This window comes from Marmota flaviventris, chromosome 19, assembly GCF_047511675.1.
Source record: "Marmota flaviventris isolate mMarFla1 chromosome 19, mMarFla1.hap1, whole genome shotgun sequence".
Classification (NCBI taxonomy): Eukaryota; Metazoa; Chordata; class Mammalia; order Rodentia; family Sciuridae; genus Marmota; species Marmota flaviventris.
This window is the reverse complement of record NC_092516.1, coordinates 28,969,973-28,975,973: the sequence shown is the minus strand read 5'-3', so window position 1 is coordinate 28,975,973 and position 6,001 is coordinate 28,969,973.

The following is a 6,001-nucleotide window of genomic DNA, read 5'->3' as shown; positions in this document are numbered from 1 at the left end:
GGCGGGCCTGGAGGGGAGCGCGGGGGCGGGGGATTCGCTTCCACTTCATTCACCCCGCCCCCGCCCCACGTGCGGGGGGACACTGCGCCGGGCGGACCAATCAGTGGCCGGGGTTCCCAGGTGGGGCAGGGCCGGATCAAGCAGCTGCACTCATTGGCTGTCTGGGAGGGAGGGTGTGGCCTGGACGGAGAAGTCGACCCCCGGCGGGCTCCGCTGTGGAACAGGAGGCACCGGAAAGGTCCGAGTCCCTGGACGCTGGGTCCGTTTGGCAAGTGCCAAAGTGCGCAGTGGGAAGTAGTCTGACTGTCCTAGGGGACACGCGGGCCGGGGAACGGGCGAGGAAGGGGCCCTTACAGAAGCCCTGCATAGGTGTGAATCTAATGAATGAGCGACCGGACGAACTTAGCAAATAATGTCGTGTGTGAGTGTGTGTAACTCAGGAGGCGGTGACAGCCTGGGTGATAGCCCAGGCTGCCCAGAGGTTTTTGAGACCCCCCCAGACTAAAGATCTGTATTGCTGGGCTGGGGCTGGGGCTCAGTGGCAGAGCGCTTGCCTAGCACGTGGGAGGCAATGGGTTTGACCCTTAGCACCACATAAAAATAAATAAAATAAAGGCATTCTGTCCATTTATAACTACAAAAGTTTTGTTTGTTTGTTTGTTTTTAATCTGTTGCAGTCATTTGCTTTGTCTTTGAGCATCTGCTTTGGGAGAAGGGGGTTTTCTCGTTTGTCATTTCATTTACTACTACTGTACCTTCTGCAGTGGGGACCTAGTGAGGTGCTCTGGTTGCAGAGGGAAGATTACTTGCGGGAGGTTGGGAGGTCACACAGGTGGCCCCTGGCAGGGCTAGGCTTGGTCTTCCCAATATACGATGACTGCAGATGTTTCCACTGGGGCACGTGGTCCTTCACAAACACCCAGGGCCAGAGCTGAGTTTCTGGAATTGCCCATCTTGTAGTTCCCTCCCCAATCTGAAGGCTGTTGCCTGGCCCTGGATAGCTGTGACACCCCACCTTGGGACCCCTCCTCTGCATTGCCCTAAGCCTGACCTGCAGATCTGAGTCCCAAACAGCTCTGCCACTTCCTTGCTGGGTGGCCCTGGGTGGCTTCCTGAGCTTCTATGGGCTGGTTCCATTTCATCATTTGCAAAGAGATGACAGGGGCAGCCACACCTGTCAAAGCATGCGGGAGATGGTGTGTGTGTGTGTGTGTAGGCGGTTTTCTGTTTTCCTGTTTTGTTATTTATACACTACACACACTCTCTACCAAATTCAGAAGTTATTGAAGATTGGCAGTGAAAAGTCCCTTCTCTCCCAGCCACACATTGTCTTCCCCAAGGAATCCTTGTTTCTTACACATCCTTCTGGAGATACTCTCTGCCTATAATTCAGCTGCGGACATATGTTGTTTTCTTTTGTACACAAATAGTAGCTTACTGTTTACTCTTACAGATCCACTTATTCCATCTTGGAGAGCTGTACAGATCTACCCATGAAAAGATCCTGTTCTCTTTGTCGTTGTGTGGACCTACCATCATCTCCTCCACAGATCAGGGTCCACAGTAAGTGGACTGGCAGTCTGTTGCAGTCATTTGCTGTCACCAGGCAATGGCCTGGGTCACATGTTGCACGTGCGCAGCTGATGATAAATTCCCTGCCCAGAAGCTGCATGCATGGAGGACTTCCATAGGATTGCTAATTGTCTTGCTGCATTGGTTATTCCCATGGACAGGGCCACTCCCGATCAGGATAGCCCCAGATCCCCCATGTCCTCGCCAGTTCACTCTATCAATCTTGTGATCTTTGTGTGATCATGATTTGTCATGGTTCTTACAGGATTTTTTTTTTTTTTTTTGTACTTGGGATTGAACCGGGGTACTTTACCACTGACCCACATCCCCAGACCTTTTAATTTTTTTTTGAGACAGGGTCTCTCTAAGTTGCTTAGGACCTCACTAAATTGCTGAGACTGGCTTTGAACTTGCAATCCTCCTTCCTCAGCCTCCTGAGCTGCAGGGATTACAGGCATGTGCCACTGCACCCACCTTGGCTGGCTTCTTGGCTGGCTCATTACCCCAACCTTGGGCTATTTCTTTTTTTTCTAAAATAATTTTGCAGTGCCAGGGATGGAACTCAGGACCTCATGCATGCTAGGCATGCCCTCTGTCACCGAGCTACACCCTCAGCCCACCTTGGTCTGTTTTTCAGATCTGACTGGTGGGTTGGGGGCCAAGAGGTCTCTGCCACATCCGGTGTCAGGATGCAGGCTTATCCCTTCTAGCCTGCAGGTGCACAGCCCAAGGCTGGCCCAGGGAAGCCCAGGTTGGAGGGACCTTCTCCCCTGGGTTGTTTTTACCCCCTTCAGGACCCCTTGCTCATTCACTGCTGGTCCTAGGAAGCTGGTCCTCTCTTCCTAAAGCAACCCTGTCCATCTTCAGATTACTCTCCTTGAGGCTAGGGCCTGGACCGCCGCCCACACGCCTCCAGGGTGACCCCAGAACGGTCTAGCTGGAACATGCCTCCCCCCGCAGAGCCTCAGCCTCCTCTGCTCCAAGCCAGACTCCCCTCGCTCTGCGAGACTTCTAGACCCACAATGACCAGGTCATTGTTCCCTGCCCAGCCTCCACTCTACCACCAGGCCTTCTAGAACTTAGCTTCCAGAGCAGGGACGGGACCCCTACTGTGCCCTGGGCTACATAAAGCAAACTTGAGCATCCCAAATCCTCCCTCCTGGACCCTGGGCCCTCCATAATGCCACCTTCAATCCCATAGTTTTGTGGGGCCACACCTCTGTGATTTCTGGTTCCAAACAATAGAAACCAGCTCTAATTTAAACAAAAAAGAGGATTCATTAGAAGCCTATCTAGTGTGACTCAGGGTCTTTGGGAGGGTCAGAGAACCAGGCCCAAAGGCCACACATGACCAGGAGCAATGCCCCAAATCACATCCCAGACGTGGCTTGGTGCAGAGACCTCTACCACTGGCCATGGCGCCAGGGTCCTCATCTCACAGGACACTGGACCAGGGACTGTACCCCTTGTCACTGTGGGACTAGAAAGTCAGTTACAATGGCCAGCCAGCATCTGTGCTGGGAGGTACAGAGAGCAGCCTGCTAGAAAGGAAGGGGACAGCCTAGTGACAATAGTCACTGCAGGATCTCCCGTTTCTCCATATCACACCCCAAATGGCATCCCAAGTGACTAGATGTCACCTGGACTCCAGGCTCCCACATAGTCTTCTCCTTTGATTCTCAGGACAGTCGTTGTGCTGTCCCCATCACTCCCCAGTCTCCTGTGACACACCTGGCATCCACATCAGGAGGGTGTGAGGCTCGCTGCTTAGGGACTGCTGGGCAGTTCTTGGGCTCTGCCTCTGGACCTGCCATTCTAGTGGCCCTTCCTGTGTCCACCGCTGCTGACCTGTGAGGCCCTTCTCTCCACGTGGCCCAGTGGCCTGGGAACACAGCCTGGGAACATGGGGACTCTTGGGGCAGAACAGGTTCCACACTAGATTCAGTGGGGGTGGAGGAGCCAAGCTGTCAGCCAGTTCCTGGAAACTAGTCTCTGAGGAGGGGCTGAGTCAGAGGGTGAGGCCGGAGAGGAGCCTGGCCAGCTGAGCAATTCCGTCTGTACCCATCTCTGTGGTGGCTGCAGAGGGGACCTTTGCTGAGAAGACCGTGGCTCCTTTCCCCAGCTCTCTCCCTCATTCAATCCTCCTGCACTGACTCACTGGGTCATTTGGTAATTTACCTGCTGTGTGCACTGGGCACTGGAGAGCCCCCAGAAAAGCCAACCGCGGTCTCTGCCCTTGGGCTCTGAATGGAAGGAGGACGGGGAAAGGGTGGGTGAAGGCGCTGGAGAGAAATGAATAGGGTCTGCAGAGGAGGGATGCTTCGCTTTATTCTGTGAGCCTGGAGCCACCTTGGGACTCCACAGATGGTTCTCATCAGATGCGGCCCCTGGATCTTGGACTTGCAGAACCAAGGGCTAAATAAACCTCTTTTCTTTATAAATTACCCAGCCTGTGGTATCAATTATAGCAACGGAAAGTTGGTTAGACTGGAAGGAGGGCTCCAAATGGGGCGGCAGCAGGAAGAGGCACGCAGGCACCATGAGGCTGGGCTGTTCTGGAAACATCCTCGAGGGACACAAGGAGGCTTGTGCATGTGATTGGAGAAGCAGCCAGGAACCAACAAATGGGGGACCAGGGCTGCTGGGGAGAACTGGGATGTTTCTTGGGGAAGGGTCTGGAGATGAGGCGTGACATGGGGGTCTCAGGTTTTGGAAGTGGGGGGCAATTTTGAAGCGTTAGTATGTGTGCCTCTTCACCTCCAGCTTCCCGTGCCTGTCACCCCCGGGGGCGAAGGTCTGGAATATCCCTGTACACATGGTTTTTCTTTTCTTTATATTTATTTTTTAGTTGTAGTTGGACACAATATCTTTGTTTTATTTACTGCCAAAGCAGTTGATCCTGACCCATGAAGAAGTCCTATGTACCCAGTCACAGGACAGGAGGTACATCTGGAGTTTCAATGCATGCTTTTGAAATGCACAGCAGATCAATCACAATAAAAGAAAAAGTATTTGGGTTGCAAGAATCCTGGTCTTTGAGTATCAAAAGAGCTCTGGGGGAGCCCCCAGGACCAGCGGCCCCAGCCCAGTCTCCCCTGATGCTTTGGCACTACCTGGGGATGGGATCAGAAGTTGAATGGACTGAGATGAGGGATGAGGATTTAATCTCAATTAAATTGAATAAAAGATAAAGCTTTGCTTTGAGAAAATAAGCCGAGTGTGTGTGTGCTACATACCTTGCCCGTCAGTCAGGGTTATTTTGGGAACAGCATCAGCCAAGCTCTACACCCCAATAAACATTTAAAAATGAGCCACTACTAGTTTTCTCAAAAAAAAAAAGTTAAAAATAGAGCTGGGTCTAGTGGTGCACATCTGTAACCCCAGTGACTCTAGATGCTGAGGCAGGAGGATCTCAAGGTCAAGGCTAGCATCAGCAACTTAAGGAGTCCCTCTGCAACTTAGAAGGATTCTGTCTCAAAATAAATAAATAAATAAATAGGGCTGGGGATGTGGCTCAGTGGTTGAGCACCACTGGGTTCAATCCCTGGTACCAAAAAATAAAAAATAGAATGACTATAAGATCCAGCAATACCACTTCTGGGGAAATATCCAAAATAATTGGGGAACAGGGTCTCCAAAGGACATTTGTACTTCTGTGTTCGTTGCAGCGTTAGTCACAATAGGCAAGAGGTAGGACCAACCCAGCCAGAGTGGATCAATGCACCAACCAGATGTGGCAAGTGGCATGTACCTACCATGGAGACCCACTCAGCTCTCATACGTGCTGCAGCATAGATGGAACTTGCCGGCAACATGCTAAGTGAAACAAGCCACACAGAGAAAAAAAAAAAAAAAGGCAAAGACGCAGGATTTCACTTTCAAGAGGTGTCTAGAATAGTAAAATTTATAGAAATGGAAAGTAGAATTGCAGTTATGGGGAGGTGGGGGAGGGGACTGTTTATGGGCCATAGAGGTTTCTATTTGGTTAAATGAGAACAATCTAGAGATCTATCACACAGCAACGTGAATGTTAGTATCACTCCACACCTAGGGGTCATGAGGCCAGGTCGGTGTCACACGCCTGTAATCCCAGTGGCTCAGGAGGCTGAGGCAGGAGGATTGCAAGTTCAAGGCTACCCTCAGCAACAAATTTATTGAGGCCCTGAGCAACTCAGTGAGACCCTGTCTCTAAATCAAACATCAAAAGAGCTGGGGACAGGGCTCAGTGGTAAATCCCTGGGGTCAAAAATAAAAATAAAAATAATGGTTACAATGGCAAACTTAGGGCTGGGGATGCAGCTCAGTCGTAGAGAGGATACTAGCCTAATTTGAATGATCTCCTGGGTTCCATCCCCAGACTGCAAAAAAAAAAAAAAAAAAAGAGAGAGAGAGAGAAGGTAAATATTTCACCTTTCCAAGTTATTTAGGT